The sequence below is a fragment of the Lontra canadensis genome, unplaced genomic scaffold, assembly GCF_010015895.1.
Source record: "Lontra canadensis isolate GAN:19392208 unplaced genomic scaffold, GSC_riverotter_1.0 scaffold6, whole genome shotgun sequence".
In the NCBI taxonomy this organism is placed as follows: Eukaryota; Metazoa; Chordata; class Mammalia; order Carnivora; family Mustelidae; genus Lontra; species Lontra canadensis.
The window spans coordinates 30,381,191-30,397,976 of NW_022631000.1; positions in this window are offsets into that span (position 1 = coordinate 30,381,191).

Below are 16,786 nucleotides of genomic sequence, written 5' to 3' on the forward strand. Positions count from 1 at the left end.
GGCTTTCTCGGAAATTTTTTTTAAAAAGATTTTATTTATTTATTTGTCAGAGAGAGAGAGGGAGAGAGAGCAAGCACAGGCAGACAGAATGGCAGGCAGAGGCAGAGGGAGAAGCAGGATCCCTGATGAGCAAGGAGCCCGATGTGGGACTCACTCCCAGGACGCTGGGATCATGACCTGAGCCAAAGGCAGCTGCTTAACCAACTGAGACACCCAGGTGTCCCTTTTCTTGGAACTTTAATATGAATATACCTGTTCCACATTTCTTGTTCTTTTTTGAAGAGGAGTTCTCAAGATTGTATGCCTTCTCTGGATCCTGCAAAGCTGGGGCAGGTACTGATAGCTTCTAATTTACTTTCTAGGGCAGTGCTGAATGCTCAGGTTTGTGTGCTTTCTCCTAACCCTGGAGATAGCACACACTCACTAGCTATCTACAAAGGCACACTCATTGCTGTTGGGAGCACACATAGGGAGCTGGCCATGTGGTATATGTATGTAGGGTGGGACATGTGTGAAGCATTGGGAAAGCCCATGGGCCAGTTGTGGGGATCTGCAGGAGAAGCAACCACAAAGTCTTGATGGGTGGGCTTCTTGATGGAGTCTGCAAAGCAGTTAGCAGTATCTGCATGTTTTTGCTATATTTCATTCTAAGTTCTGGTTTGTTGTTCTTCCAGATGCTCATTGCACCCTGGCCATGCAGTTTATGACTTAGTATTCTTGGTAGGGTGAGAAAGTGATGGGCCCGTTTTACAGTGTCCTACACAGCTGGAGAAATTAGGTGCTTTTCCATGTGGGAGAAATGTTCTCACTTTTCCCTGTGGGAGAAATCATGGGCTGAGAAGTTCACTCTTGGCAATGAGTTGTGCCACCCTGGGAGAAGGAAAAAACCATTCTAGACTCTTCTTGGAACTTGGCTCTTAAGCTCTGGAAAACTATAAGCAGGTTTTCTGATTTGAATGTCAAATCCCTATTAAAATTTCCTTAGATTTTCTTCCTGGCAGTTCTTTTTTGTTCCAAGGCCATTTACAGACAAACCAAAAGTTACAGCAGGAGCTCTAAATGGTGTTTTTGATTCCTCATTTTCCCTGTGACGGAAATAAAGAAGACAGAAGGCAGCCAAGTGGGGAGGATGAATTAATTACTTGTCTTGGCTTTGGACTCTTAGAAAGCTAATTAAGAAAATAATGCCCTAGTGTGACAAGATCAGTCTGAGGAGCCTCCTAGAGCTTTGTAGGGAGTGCTCTTTAGAGAATTCTGGAATAGAAGGGGTCCATATAAAGCTGCTTCATCTTAAGGAAGGCATGTTTGAAAGTTGGGGGATGGTGATCAAGATCTTTTCTCCTCAACTGGGCAAAATCATGAGATATAGTAAAAGTTTGCTCAGATATTTGTATCAGTTATAGGAGTCTTCTTAAGGAAGAGGTCTTCTCTTCCTTATTTGTTCTGTAGCCTCACCAAAATAGATTCTTTCCTTAAATCTGGATCTACTTTTTTTTAAAAAATCTCCTTGTGGGCACTATCTCAACTCTCATTTCCTCCTTGACATTTGAAGGGTGAACTTATGAGATATATATATGTAATGCATAAGGATGTGTATATATTACATGTATATTATATATGTAATATATATATAAAATATTGCCAAGTAACACTTTCCTGTATAGCTTCCATATGAAATGATTTGTTCTCATAAAGAATAATTTCATAATATTCATCCATAAGAGAAGGAGTTAATACAGTCATTCCATTAAAAAAAAAGGTCACTCTGGTGAGTAATGGTTTCTTCTCAAATCCTCTCTGTTATCTAAGGCATATTAAATAGGAAATAACATAGATTTATTCTATTTTAGTCAATCACAAATAATCAACAGATCTACTTAACAAAATTTTTTCTACCATCTACAATGTGCCAGGCATTATGTCCTTTTGCTCTTAACCCCCCTAATACCCCTCTCTCCTTTGTTGTAAAAACATTTTGACTTACCATTGAAGAAATGTGTCGTGTTTAAAATCAAATCTTGGACTACTCAAAGCAAGGCTTATGCATGCCCAGATCCCAAATACTTATTATCCACTGATTTGTTTTAAGTTGGCAGTTGGAGTTACTTTTGGGTAAGTTTTTACATCCTTATCTAAAGCATAGCTCAATGTGTTTGGTCTAGCAATTAGACTAAGTATTTAGACTATGAAATTGTACATTGAGACTTCTATTTCCATTCCAAGATGAGAAGCATAGAAATTTAGAAAAATAATAGAAGTCATAAACAAGATTTTTGAATTTGAAAAATGTATGTTTTAATCTTATGTTTGGATAAAATTGGAGTGTTTCTTTTTTTCCCCCCCAGAGAAATACTTTTTTTTTCTTTTTGTTTTAATTCCTTACTGTAGCTTACTCTCCTTGTTGTGATTAGTTCTAGGTTTTCTGAATATTTTCAACAGGTTTTCAATATTTCCTAGGCTTGGAAGTTTATTAATCATGGTATTATTCTTCATTTCCTGAAAGTATAGCAAGCCAAGTAAAAAAATTTACCTATGTTAATAGCTAGAATATTTGAAAGTATTTATTATAATATACACTAGCTATACTAGTGGCATATATTATGAAACTCTATTCTGAATTTCTTGTATTTCAATTTATCAATGTATTCCTTTATTCATTGAAAAATCAATTGCTGGGGTGCCTGGTTGGCTCAGTTGGTTAAGCATCTGCCTTCAGCTCAGATCATGATCCCAGGATCCTGGGATCAAGCTCCGCATGAGACTCCTTGGTCAGCAGGGAGCCCGTTTCTCCCTCTCCCTCTGCCTGCCACTCTGCCTGCTTGTACTCTCTCTGTCAAATAAATTTTAAAAAAACCTTCAAAAAATCAATTTTTGTACCCCTTTGTTACTACATGCTAATTTCTAGGTCAGGCTTTGGGAATATATGAGTTGAATGAAATATAGTATCTCTTCTCAAGCCCACTAATAAAGAATATATGTAAACAAATCAGTTATAGTTGCTTGTTGCTGAGTGAAATAACATCACCATGATAAAGTATATTAGAACCAAAGAGTGGGAAAATATTTACTCTATTTGAAAGGGAGAAAGTAAAGGTAGATTGTAGGAAATTACACTTGAGCTGGGTATGGAAAAGCAAATAGGTAAGTGTTAGGTCAAGATATCGGAGAGCAGCAGTGTGGTGTGGGGTGTGAAGGTTTTCTAAACTTGTGCAAAAGATTAAGCACAAAATAATATTTTTTTTTAACTAGAGAAAATACTTGTTCTTTTATTCCTTCTCTTGAAAAACATTTTTAAGAGACTTCTTTACCAAAAGTTATATTAAGAAAAACAAAGATAATTAAAAGGCCCCTGTCCTTGGAGAGAAAGATAGCAAGAGTAAGCAGGATCATGCTAAGAAATAGAGATTTTTATCCTGATGTTGATGAAGAGTCACTGATGACACCAACTAGGTAAGAAATAAGAACAGAACAATGAAAAAAGTTAACATTGGGAGCAGTTTGGAGGCAAGGTTATGGGGAGGGAGGAGAAATGAAAAACATGAAGTTCCCCGAGGAAGCATTTCAGGGACCCAGTGAGACAATTAGGGGTGAGTAACAGTTGGAATGGAGAAAAGTTATTGACATTTAATTAGATGTAGAATCAAAAGGACGTGGGTAAGAAAGGCTTTGGGAACTTGGAAAATGCAATGGATGAGATACTAAAAATCAAGATATAAAATAGGTATAAGAGTAAATAGAGGGGTAAATTACTTATTCAGAGACCTGCTGAGTTTAAAGTTTATTCAAAGTTTACTTTTAGCCCAGTCCACTCCTCTGACTGCCTGACATCTAACTACTTACAGGATATCCCACAGATACTTTACCTTTCTGTTTCTATGATTTTGAGTACTCTGTAACTCATATAAGTGAAATCATGCAGTATTTTTCTCTTTGTGTCTGTCTTATTTCACTTAGCATAATATCCTTTAGGTTCATCCATGCTGCAACATGTGTCAGAATTTTCTTCCTTTTTAAGACTGTATAATATTCCATTATATGTATGGACATACATTTTTTGCTTATCCAGTCATCCATCTATGAACTGTTAGGTTGCGTCCATGTTTTAGCTATCATGAATAGTGCTGTATGAATGTTGATATGCAAACAAATATCTCTGTGAGATCTTAATTTCAATTCTTTTGAGCATATATTCTGAGGTACAATTGCTGGATCATATAATAACTCAGATCTTTTGAGGAACTGCTATACTGTTTTTCATAGCACCTGGACCACTTTACAGCTATTTTACATTCCCAACATCAGTGTACTGGGTTCTAATTTCTCTGTCTCCTTGTTATTTTCTGTTTTTGTTTTTTTTTTTTTTTTTTTTTTTTTTTAAATTTTAGTCTTTTTAAGGAGTCATCTTAATGGAATCTCATCATAGTTTTGACTTGCATTTTATTTGCATTTTCTTAATGATTAATTATCCTTTCATGTGCTTATTGCCCATTTGTTTATCTTCTTTGGAAAATGTCTATTGAAGTCCTTTGCTCATTTTTGAATTAGGTTTTTCTTTGTATATGTGTATATATTTGCAAATATTTTCTTGCACTCTGCGGTTGCCTTTTTATTCCATTGAAATTGCCTTTTCTTTCTTTCTTTCTTTCTTTCTTTCTTTTTTTCTTTTTTTTGAGAGAGAGAGAGTGTGTGTATCAGCAGGGGGGAGGGAGGAGGAGCAGAGGGAGAGGTGAGAGAATCTTTTTTTTAAAGATTTTATTTATTTACTTACTTGAGAGAGAGACACACAAAGAGAGAATAAGCAGGAGGAGGGCCAGAGGGAGAGGGAGAGAATGTCAAGAAGACTCTTTGGTGAGCATAGAGCTGATGCGGGGCTTGATCTCATGACCCTGAGATCATGACCTGTGCCAAAATCAAGAGTTAGACATTTAACGGACTGAGCCACACAGGTGCCCAGGCACCCTGATATTGTCTTTTGATCCACAAAATTTTTAAATTTTCATGAAGTCCAATTTGTCTATTTTTTGCAAGAAACCATAAAGCAATTATTCTTTTTCTATGAAGATATTATCCCAAAGTCATCTCATAGTTAAGAAGATGATACAGATATAGCATTGCTTTTCAAATTCAAAATACTTTATCAGATATAAAATATGACATTAATTTGTTTTGAGAACTTTAAATATACCTTTTAATACAATATTTCCTGAAGAGACATTACACTATGTCTGGATCTCTTTGAGAAATCTCTCATGATCAGAGCATAAGCATTCTACTCTAATTCCCAATTTTTCATAATGTTATATAATATTATTTGAAAGTTATTTTGCAGTAGCCTCAGTGAAGTTTCCCTTATGCAAGCAAATAACTCTCAAATATTTAGTGGTAGTGGTTTTCAGCATGTGTTGAGTATTAGCTCTATTTCTTTTCCACGTTTTCCCCTCTCCTTTCAACAAGTAGTCTAGTAAAAATGGTATTGTTTCAGCAACTTTAAAAACAAATGGGAAATAAAAAGTTAAAGCCCATTTAGAGGATTTCATGTAATTTTGTGTGTAATTTTGGAATGTGGAGGGCATCAAGGTGGGTCTGGAGAGCAAGGTTTATAACAAGCTATCCCCTAAATGAGAGAGATTTGTCACATCTCACCTATCTGGTGCAAAGGCCAACTTCATGAGGTGAGTAGAGGTACAAGTAGGCAAGAGGTCCAGAATTTGGGGGCCTGACAGCAAACAGTATGCATGAATTCTATTATAGATGACAAGTTATTACTCTTGACTTCTTTTATAGTCTTTGGTGTGGAAAACACATGAAGGTGCAAGTCTAGGCTCCCCAGTTGGCCTTTTCTGGCATGCGTGAGGGTGAGCCGCAGTTCTTTTCTGTGTTTTTTGACAAGAATAGAGTGGTTATTGTCTATACATTCCTGCCTTGCTATGCTGCCCCTTTCTTGGTCCTTTTGCTAGAGAAAGCAGGGTTTTTGTTTGTGTGTTTATTTGTTTTGGTGTTTGTTTTATCCGTGACTTTTGGCTTTTCTAGTTTTCTGTTTCTGTTTTTTGTTGTTGTTGTTTTGTTTTGTTTTCAGTGCCAAGTCTGGGATATATGAGCCAAAAAGAAAACCCAAGGAACACAACACCGTTTGTTCCTTAGGTCTGGAGATCCCTAGTCAGTCTGCCTCCCTCTTTACACTTTTCAGAGACTTCTTACAGTTCTTTTATATGTAATTCTCCAGAATTTTAGTTGTACTTAGTGGAAGAAATAGGGGAATGGATATCTATTCCATCTTCCTGGAAGCAGAAATTCATTTCTATATTTCTTAGCCTCTCTGAATCATTTTGATTTAAGGTTGTCTCTTGTATATAGCATGTATTTGGGTCTTGTTTTGTGAGCAAAACTGAAAATTGTTTTCTAATCTGTTGATTAGCAGAGTCTGGGAAACACTTTCAGTGTTATTGTTGGTCAGGAAGCTTTATTCCTTAAAAGTCTTCTCTACCATGGGTAAGAAGTGCAGTTGCCTTGGAGCCAGTTATCCTGGGCTAAAACCTGGTACTTTATCTGTAAGTTTTACATGCAAAACTAAGTTTACATGTACTTAAGTTTTATATGCAATTCAGAGATACTCTGACTATAAATGAAAATGACCTTTATCATGTTTGTGTCCATAATGGGCCATATCACCCTTCTCATGTGTTCAAATGATATTTTATAAATCTCCTAAGTATCTTCAGAATAGCACAATTTTTGTGTCATATGTAAATATTTAAATATCCAGCTTTTATAGAGTTATTTAGACATTTCTTCACTTATCAAAGTACTGGTAGCCTCAACAAAAAGGAAAAAGGTCTTCCTCTCTCAAGCTCTGAGAGACAGTTCAAAATGCAGTTGCTGTATATTTATTTTTTATAATATTATTCAACCAATAGGACAAGCATTTTGACTAATTTTGCACTTTTAACCTTTGCTTTTTCTTTTTCATTGAAATAAATTAAGATTGAATAATGAAAATTATGTTTTAAGAGGGAATTTCTCAGCTATAAATCAAATTCTTTATAACTGTGAGATAGCAATTAGAGTATTGGAGATAATATAATAAGACAAGAGGAAGATATAAGCTCTTGAAAGGTACTTACAAGTTTCTAAATTACTAAATCTCTCTTAAAAGTGGATTCAGTAAATCAATGATGTAAGTATAAATGAATCACTAACATTTGGTTTTGATTTTTCTTACAGTGCATGTGATTGCTGAAAAATGGAATTCTGCCTAATATAATAACTTTAGAATTTTAGCAATGATTTGTGGAGTTATGCATCAGATTTATGCACATTCCTTTAATAATCATATCTGGAAAGGAAAGCTTATTTTCTTGATGTTCTCAAAATTATAAACTAAAATTCATTTTAAGCATAAAGTTGGAGAGATTATCTTGAAAAAAAAATGCGGGGGTGCCTGGGTGGCTCATTTGGTTAAGCATCTTCCTTCAGCTCAGGTCATGATCCCGGGGTCCTAGGATCAAGCCCTGCATCGGGCTCTCTCCTCAACTGGGAGTCTGCATCTCCCTCTCCCCCTCCCCCTGCTTGTAAACTCTCTCTTTCCCAACCCCTCTCTCTCTGTGTGTCAAATAAATAAATAAAATCTTTAAAAAAAAGAAAAAAATACTTATACATTTACTCAAGCAGCAGGTTAGATAATAGTCAAGCAAATTTTATTTGCATATAATACCCAGTGCTCATTACATCAAGTGCCTTCCTTAATGCCCATCACCCATTTACTCCAGCCCCTTACTCTCCTCCCCTGCAGCAATCCTTAGTGTGTTTCCTATAATTGAGTTTCTTATAGTTTGTCTTTCTTGGTTTTCATTTTATTTTATTTTTCCTTCTCTTCCACTATGTTTATCTGTTTTGTTTCTTAAAGTCCATATATGAGTGACATCATACGATATTTGTCTTTCTCTGACTGACTTATTTCACTTAGCATAATACCCTCTAGTCCCATCCACATCTTCGCAAGTGGTAAGATTTCATTCTTTTTGATGGCTTGAGTTATAAACCATTGAGTGTGTGTGTGTGTGTGTGTGTGTGTAAACATATACATATATATGTATATGTATATGTATATACATATAAACGTTTATATGTATATACATATACATATATATTCTTTATCCATTCATCTGTTGATGGACATCTGGGCTCTTTACATATTTTGTCTATTATGGGCATTAGCAGGTTATTTTTCTTGTTTTCTTTTTTGTTTAAGCAGGTTATTTTTCATGTCATTTTTTTAAACTCCGTTTTTTGTTTCTTTTTCTTTTTGTACTTTATAGTTAGTATGTAGTCATTATATAGAAGTATTTATGTTAAAAACAAACAAACATGATCACCTGGATTTCCTCTAGTCATTACAATGTAACCACTATTAGTACTTTGATTAACATTTTCCTGTGTTTATCTATGCATAATATTTATTTATTTACTTACTTATTTATTTATAAAAAGATTATACTTATTTATTTGAGAGAGACAGTGAGAAAGTGAGAGAGAGAGAGAGAGAGAAAGCACCAGCCAAGGGAGGGGTAGAGAAGCAGACTCCCTGCTGAGCAGGGAGCTCCAAGTGGGACTTTATTCCAGGATCCTGGGTTCATGACCCAAGCTGAAGGCAGACACCCAAGTTACTGAGCTGCCCAGGTACACTTCCATGCATATTTATATCATTGGCATTCTGTACAGATATTTTTATTCTGATTATTTTTATTTAACATATTTTTTTTAAGATTTTATTTATTTGACAGAGAGAGAGAGAGATCACAATTAGGCAGAGAGGCAGGCAGAGAGAGAGAGGGGAGGAAGCAGGCTCCCTGCGGAGCAGAGAGCCCAACTCGGGGCTCGATCCCAGGACCCTGGGATCATGACCTGAGCCGAAGGCAGAGGCTTTAACCCACTGAGCCACCCAGGCACCCCTACTTAATATTTTAACCTAAATATTTTTCCATGTTACTAAATATCCTTGAAGATGGTTGTTTTTGTTTTGTTTTGTTTTGTTTTCTTTTAGAGGTTATATAATATATCCCAGAGCTATACCATATTTTGCTTTTGTATTCCCCTATTGAATTGTTTCTAATTCTTTTATAAATATAGCTATGATGAATATTGTACACAGTAATTTTCTTTGTATATAAAAACCTTCTCTGTGTTTAGAAGAGTCAGGAAAGCATGCAAATTACTGGATTAGAGAATAAAAATATTTGTCAATCTCTTAATAAGCAATCATTTTTCTCCAAAAAGATTGTACTAGTTTGCATTCATTTTAGTAGTAAGAATTCTAAACAAATTAAGACTTCCTCAATAAAAGGAAAAATGTTTGATCACATTTTAATTTTTTTCTATTTGTGTATAAATCTACCAAGATCTTAGAGCTTTCATTTTTATTTCTAGGAGCTATTATAAGGAAGTAATCCTTTGTTTTCTTTCTATTTATTCTCTTATGTTAAAAGCAGTTTTGGGGGCCTCTGGATGGCTTAGTTGGTTAAGTGGCAGACTCTTGATTTTGACTCAGGACATTATCTCAGGGTCCTGGAATCAAGCTCTGTGTGGGGCTCTGAATCAATGGGGAATCTGCTTGAGGACTCTCTTCCTCTCTGTCTTTATTTCACCCTCCCCCTGCTCATAAAGTCTCTCTTTCTCTTTCAAATAAATAAATCTTTTTTTTTTTAGCATCATGGAAATGTTTGTTATATAATATTGCATAAGAAAAAAACATTCAAAACTGTATCTGTATCATGGACTCAACTATTCAAATATATACAGTAAATGGAGGACTGTTTTTATTTTTTAAATTAAATTAAATTTAATTTAATTTTTTGGTGTGTGATCCAAAATTCATTGCTTATGCATCACAGCTTGTGCTCCATACAAACGTGCCCTCCTTAATAGCCACCTCCAGGCTCACCCAACCCCCTACCCCTCCAAACCCTTCAGTTTGTTTCTTAGAGTCCACAGTCTCTCATGGTTTGTCTCCCCCTGATTTCCACCAACTCACTTCTCCTCTCCATCTCCTAATGTTATTCCTTATGCTCCCCAAATAAGTGAAACCATATGATAATTGACTTGCTCTGCTTGATTTATTTCACTCAGCATAATCTCCTCTGGTCCTGTCCATGTTGATACAAAAGTTGGGGATTCATCTTTTCTGATGGAGGCATAATACTCCATTGTATATATGGACCACATCTTCTTTATCCATTCATCTGTTGAAGGGCATCTTGGATCCTTCCACAGTTTGGCGATAGAAGCCATTACTGCTATGAATATTGGGGTACAGGTGGCCCTTATTTTCACTACATCTGTACCTTTGGGGTAAATACTCAGTAGTGCAATCACAGGGTCATAGAGTAGCTCTATTTTTAATTTCTTAAGGAATCTCCACACTGTTTTCCAAAGTGGCTACACCAACTTGCATTCCCACCAACAGTGTAAGAGGGTTCCCCTTCCTCCACATTCTCTCCAACACTTGTTGTTTACTGTCTTATTAATTTTGACCATTCTAACTGGTGTAAGGTGGTATCTCAGTGTGGTTTTGATTTGAATCTCCCTGATGGCTAATGATGATAAACATTTTTTCATGTGTCTGTGAGCAATATGTATGTCTTCTTTCTTCTTTCTTCTTTCTTCTTTTGTATGTCTGTTCATGTCTTCTGCCCATTTTTTGACATGATTATCTGTTTTGTGTGTGTTGAGTTTGAAGAGTTCTTTATAGATCTTGGATATCAGCCCTTTGTCTGTAGTATCCTTTTGCAAATATCTTCTCCCATTCTGTGGGTTGTCTCTTTGTTTTGTTGACTGTTTCCTTTGCTGTGCAGAAGCTTTTGATCTTGACAAAGTCCCAAAAGTTCATTTTCACTTTTGTTTCCTTTGCCTTTGGGGACATGTCTTGAATGAAGTTTCTGTGGCCGATGTCAAAGAGGTTACTGCCTATGTTCTTGTCTAGGATTTTGATAGATTCCTGCCTCACATTGAGTTCTTTTATCCATTTCGAGTTTATCTTTGTGTATGGTGTAAGAGAATGGTCAAGTTTCATTCTTCTATACATGGCTGTCCAATATTCCCAGTACCATTTATTGAAGAGATTGTCTTTTTTCCACTGGATATTTTTTCCTGCTTTGTCACAGATTATTTGACATAGAGTTGAGAGTCCATATCTGGGCTCTCTACTCGGTTCCACTTGTCTTTGTGTCTGTTTTTGTGCTGGTACCATGCTGTCTTGGTGATCACAGCTTTGTAGTAAAGTATGTGGTCTATTCTGGAGAAAGTACTATGTGCACTTGAGAAGAATGAGTATTCTGTTGTTTTAGGGTGGAATGTTCTGTGTAAATCTATGAGGTCCATCTGGTCCAATGTGTCATTCAATGCTCTTGTTTCATTATTGATTTTCTGCTTGGATGATTTGTCTGTTACTGAGAGTGGCATGTTAAGATCCCCTATTATTAATGTATTCATATCAATATGACTCTTTATCTTGATTAACAGTTGTACTATATAGTTGGCTGCTCCTATATTGGGGGCATAATATTTACAATTGTTAGAACTTCTTGGTGGATAGACCCTTTAAGAATGATATAGTGTCCTTTTTTTATCTTTGACTACAGTCTTTAGTTTAAAATCTAATTTCTGTGATATGAGAATTGCTACTCCAGCTTTCTTTTGAGGCCCATTGGCATGAAAGATGCTTCTCCATCCCTTCACTTTCAGTCTGGATTATCTTAAGTTCCATATGGGTCTCTTGTAGACAGTATATGGTATAGGTCCTGTCGTTTTATCCACTCTGCAACCTTGCGTTGTTTTATGGGAGCGTTTAGGCCATTCACATTGAGAGTAGTTTTTGAAAGATACATTTTTATTGACATCATGTTGCCTGTGAAGTCCTTTTTTCTATAGATTGTCTCTGTAAATTTCTGTTCTACATCACTCTTGGGTTCTTTCTTTTGCTGGCTTGGTGGTCACATACTCTTTTAAACCTTGCCAGTCTTGGAAGCTCTTTTTTTTTTTTTTAAAAAGATTTTATTTATTTATGACAGACAGAGATCACAAGTAGGCAGAGAGGCAGGCAGAGAGAGAGAGGAGGGGAAGCAGGCTCCCCATTGAGCAGAGAGCCCAATGTGGGGCTCCATCCCAGGACCCTGGGATCATGACCTGAGCCGAAGGCAGAGGCTTTAACCCACTGAGCCACCCAGGAGTGCCTCTTGGAAGCTCTTTATCTCATCATCCATTTTGAATGACAACCTTCATGTTCTTCTGATTTTGTGCCCTGAATATGTCTTGTCAGCCTTTTCTGGCTTGCCAGGTTTCTTTGGACAGGGCTGATGTTATTCTGATGGACCGTCCTCTGTACCTAAGGAATCTCTTTTGCCTAGCTACCCTCAGGAGCGCTTGTCTAAAATTATGATTCATCAGTCTCACAACCAAGTGTCTCAATGTTTTTCTAGATTTGTTGATCTTGGAAGGTGATCTTTTTGCCTCTAGAACCCGAACACTGGTTCCATTCCCCAGACTGGGAATATTTTCATCGAGAATTTGTTCAACTATATCTTCTACTCTTCTTTCTTTCTCTTCCCCCTCATGGATCCCAATAATTATGATGTTGGAATGTTTCATGGTTTCATTTATTTCCCTAATTCTGTTTTCATGGTTTCTAAGCTGTTTCTTCCAGGCCTCCTCCTGATCTTTTTTCTCTATCACTTTGTCCTCTAGATCACAAATTCTATCTTCTGCCTCGGTTCCCTAATAGTTAGAGTATTTAGATTAGTCTGGATGTCATTGATAGCATTTTTAACTTCTTCCTGGGTGGCTTTCACTTCTGCCCTTAAAGATTCCATGTTGTCACTAATGATTTTCTCCAACCTAGCCATTGCCTAGATAATTGTTGCCCTGAATTCCCTTTCCAACATACCGTTTATGTCCATATTCAATAGTTCTGATGGAGAGGACACAGACTCTGAATTTTTCCTCTGTTGGGTGTTCCTCCTCCTAGTCATTTTGGTGAGAGGTGGTTGAGGGGATGTGTAGCTGAATAGATCAACCACAATCTAGGCAAGTGCACCCTGGAAGGCTTCTGAGCAATTGGAATTCACTAAAAACCACTAAAAAGAAAGAAACAGAGAGAGAAGGAGAGAGGGAGAGAAAGAGAAGAGAAGACCAAGTCAGAATGGGCCCCGAAGTTAAGATTTATAAGGTATACAAACAAAAATGGACCAACAAAAGGACGGACAAAAGTAAATGACAAGAAGAAAAAAAAAAAGAAATCAGCCAAAATGAACCCCAGAGATAAGATTTATATACTACCGAACAAAAACAGATACACAGAAACACTGACAGAAGAAAAAGATGGGAGGGTGGTTATAACTCCTCAATGTGGGTGAGGAAGTTTATTTTGATTCTTCCTGGGTATATCTTGATATCTTTGCTAAAGGACTCAACTTTCCAGAGATAAAGGGAGATTAAAACAACTGGTTTATATATAGGGGTAGTATGGATTAGGGAAAGAGGATTACCTTGAAGCTTATATCTATATGTATATTAAAAAAATAGAAAAGCAAAAGAAAGACAGGTATATGTATGAAAAAAGTTCAAGTTAAAAGGTTATTATGGAATATGTTGTATTAAACCTCTCATAATGTAAGTAGGTTAAAAAAACTAAAAAGAACAGAAATAGTGAGAATGAATTAAAAACAAAAGTTCTATCTATGAAATATACAGGTTTTAGGGTAATACTGGAGCTTAATATCTTGTTTTCCCCTGATATTGGGGTTTTACAGTTTTATGGAGACCCTGTGGTGGTTGTCCTCTTGCTGTTTTGGCTGGATTTCTGGGGGAGGGGCCTGCCGCATTGTTTTTCAGTCAGTCTTGCTTGCAGTTGAGTCCTCCAGCCCCCTATCAAGGGACTGGGCTCTGTGGAAACCAGTTTTTCAGGCTTTTGTTCTCTGGGGGCTTTATGAAACTTTTTGGAGGTTTAAAGGAAAGCAAACTGCACCCAGACCTCTGCCTCAGAGAGAAGCCTCAGTCTGCTCCCCTCTGGGTGGTCCAGAACACGCAGACTCCCCCTCTGCAAACTCCGCTCAGCCATGCAAACTCCCACAGGCAGTGCACATCCCAGCCACTGTTTCAGGGGTCACCCAAAGTACCCACTTATCTCTGCACCCCCATGCCACTAAAACTGCAAGCAATATTGGTCCAGGGAGCCCACTTCCAGTGGCTGCGTTTGCCAGGACTGCTATCTGGGGTACAGACCTCAGGGTTGCACAGGTCTGCAGAGAGATTCCAACCAGAGATAGAGTGCTGAATTTTTCAAGCCTGGGCTGGGAGTGTCCAGACCACCAGCTAGCACCCACACAGAGCTTTCTCAGGTGCGGATGGGGAGTGCGGTTCAGACCCCATTCACACAGTGCATGCAGAATGCAAAAGGCTGTGGTTCTAGAGAGCATGGTCTGGTGCACACATCAGACTCCCTCACGTGCAAGGGCAGGAGTGGGCCTAGCCCAGCACTGGTGCAAGCAGCAGAAAGACCAGTAGCTCAGGGACCAGGGCCTGGAGGCTTTGCTGCACTCTCTCTGGTACGGATGGTCACCGTTGGTGCCTGTGCTTTGTTTGTGGACTTAGGCCCATGCCCATGACCGCCTGATTCCACAAGTTGCCCTTAAGATCTTTTGCTCTTTTTGAATGCTTTTAACCAGACTCCAGATTAATGTTGGTCCCCAATCACAGGGCACTCTTGTATTGCGGTATTACTTTACAATGGTCGGTTCTGCTGACTGCCTCCCCCTTCTGTTTATCCTCCGATATCAGTCTGATCATTCCCATTCCACTTTACCCCTCCACTGGTGTCTTCTGCCCCCATAGAGATCCAGAAATATATAATCTTACATCTCAGGCTGATTTCATGGGTGTTCAGAGTGTTCTGGTAGAAAATTAGCTCACTATAGGGAACCAGTTGAAACAGAGTCTCCTATTTTTCTACCATCTTGCCCCTTCTCCTCAAATATATAAATCTTTAAAAAATTTTTCAAGGATAAAGAATGGGAATTTGCACTTCTTTGACACTGAAGGAGAAAAGATCTGTAAACAGAGGATGTCTTTCTATTATTGGGGTTTTTAAAGTTTTTTTTAATAATGTTTTGAGTTTTCAGAGACTAAGTTTTGTACCTCTATTGGTAAATTTATTCTTAAGTATTTTATTGTATTTTTATGCTATTGTCCATGGAACTGCTTTCTTAATTTTATTTTCAAATTGTTCATTGCTAGTGTACAGAAATACAATTGATTTTTATATGTTCATCTTGCATACTCACAGTGTAGTTCAACATGTTCCTCTATCTTCTGCAATTGTTACAAACTGGCAGGTGGATTAAAAGTCTTTTTTTATTTGATTAAAAGTCTTTTTTTTTAAAGATTTTATTTATTTGACAGAGAGAGAGATCACAAGTAGGCAGAGAGGCAGGCAGAGAGAGAAACAAGCAGAGAGAGAGAAACAGGCTCCCCGCTCAGCAGAGAGCCCGATGCAGGGCGTGATCTCAGGACCCTGAGACCATGACCTGAGCCGAAGGCAGAGGCTTAACCCACTGAGCCACCCAGGCACCCCTATTCGATTAAAAGTCTTAATCAGACTTGTGTTCCATATCTTTGGACACACATTGTTTGGTTTTTGCTGTTTCTGCTCTCTGTTGGTTTTTCTCTCAGTGGTTAACAACCATTGATGCTTAGTGCCTAGATCTGTTAACCTCAGTTGGGCTTAAAATAAATGTGATATTATAATTTTATCACTTCATTTTAGTTTGTTAGCTGTATGATTTGTTAGCTGTATGTATGATTTTATAAAGAATAACTTCTCAATTTTTTCCCTTTATGTAAGTTTTTAAGATGATGAATTCCTTCACTGTCATTCTCAGAAGATGACTAGTTGGTTTACATTTATTTATGTATTTATGTATTTATTTGTTTATTTTGATTTTATTTTTTTAGTGTTCCAAGATTTATTGTCCATGCACCACACTCAGTACTCCATGCGATACGTATCCTCCTTAATACCCACCACCAGGCTCACCCATTTCCTCATGCCCCTCCCTTCCAAAACCCTGTTTGTTTCTCAAAGTCCACATTCTCTCATGGTTTGTCTCCCCCTCCAGTTTCCCCCAATTCACTTTTCCCTTCCTTCTCCTAATGTCCTCCATGTTATTCCTTAAGTTCCACAAGAAAGTGAAACCATATAACAATTGACTTTCTCTGCTTGACTTATTTCACTCAGCATAATCTCCTCCAGTCCCATCCATGTTGATACAAAAGTTGGGTATTCATCCTTTCTGATGGAGGCATAATACTCCATTGTACATATGAACCATATTTTTTATTTTTAAAATACTTTTATAAACCCATGATTTTAAATGTTATTTATATTCTTCAATGCATTACGGTTCTCCATACTAAAGCTTTAACTATTCCATATTTGGTCAGTGGGAGCCTCTTCAAACTGGCTCTTGTGTACCTTTGACAAACTGGCTCTTTGTGTACTTTTGGCTCTTTGTGTACTTTTTGACTTGCATTTGATAGCTTCCTTATTATCCAGTAAGACAAGATACCCTTGGCTCAACTAGTACATTTCTTTCACTGAAATCAGTCATTTTCTAAGAAGTTCTGGTTTCTTTCACTTGGAAATGTTATTTCAAGATCACAGTCTAGATACTCAGATGCTTATTACTCATGGGTTGATTATTATAGATAATTTCTAGGCTTTTTTAGTAGATAAAAATAT